Genomic DNA, 1,020 nt, shown 5'->3' on the forward strand with positions numbered 1-1,020 from the left:
CAGCCACCCCAGCGTCCACCTGCTGGGCTCCGCGATCTTACTGCCTCAGCCTTCCAAGTAGCCGAAAGTGCAGGCATGCGACATCACACCCGGCTAATTTTCCTTGATTTATTATAGAGATGAGGTCTCACCAAGTTGCCCAGGCTGGTCTCAAACTCATGGGCTCAGGCAGTCCTGTCACCTTGGCCTCCCAAAGTGCTGGGATCATAGGAGTGAGCCACTTCGCCCGGCCAAGAAGGAATTTTAAGACGCCAGATGGACGCGCTTCGGAGGTTATAGGAAAACACGCATTTGTCAGAAATTGGGCTTAAAACGAAAAAATGAGGACATCTGATTGTCCTGGTTGAGGAATTGTAAAAGAGCAATTAGGACCAAAAGGAGATTAGAGAAGAGATCTGCCTGTGGTGGCCACAGATGGATGGACCTCTTGGACCCTTGCATTACTGGGGCGAAGGAGACTGGCGGAGAGGTCTAAAGGATGCTCCACTGGGGTGTTTTCATGACTTTTTGTTCTTTCTGTTTCAGACAGGCATGACCCTGCTCTTTGTACTAGGCTGCATCTTCTTTCCCGTGTGCTTCACTCTCCTACGCTGGGGACTGCAGAACCATGCCAGCCTGCAGATGGAGACACAAGAGGCTGTTCTGGTGGCATCCAAGTAAGAGGACAAGGATGAGGGTGTCCTTCAAGTAGTTATGGCAGCCTGCTGTCACCCAGCCTCCTCCAGCTCAGTGCCTTTTTCGTAGTTTTGCTCATCTTTGGCTTTGGAGTTATGCAAACAGGAGTCTGAAATTCTAATTTACCAATTTTGATAGTTGTATTTTCTCTTTTTTCTTTTGAGTTGGAGTCTCACTCTGTCGTCCAGGCTGGAGTCCAGTGGCACGCCTACGGCCACCACAGCCTCTATTTGCTGAGCTCAGGCAGTCCTTCTACCTCAGCCTTCCAAGTAGCTGGGACTACAGGCGCACACCACCACGCCCAGCTGATTTTTTGATTTATTGTAGAGATGAGGTCTTGCCAAA

Source organism: Carlito syrichta, unplaced genomic scaffold, assembly GCF_000164805.1.
Source record: "Carlito syrichta isolate Samal-C Ts95f unplaced genomic scaffold, Tarsius_syrichta-2.0.1 Scaffold314605, whole genome shotgun sequence".
Classification (NCBI taxonomy): domain Eukaryota; kingdom Metazoa; phylum Chordata; class Mammalia; order Primates; family Tarsiidae; genus Carlito; species Carlito syrichta.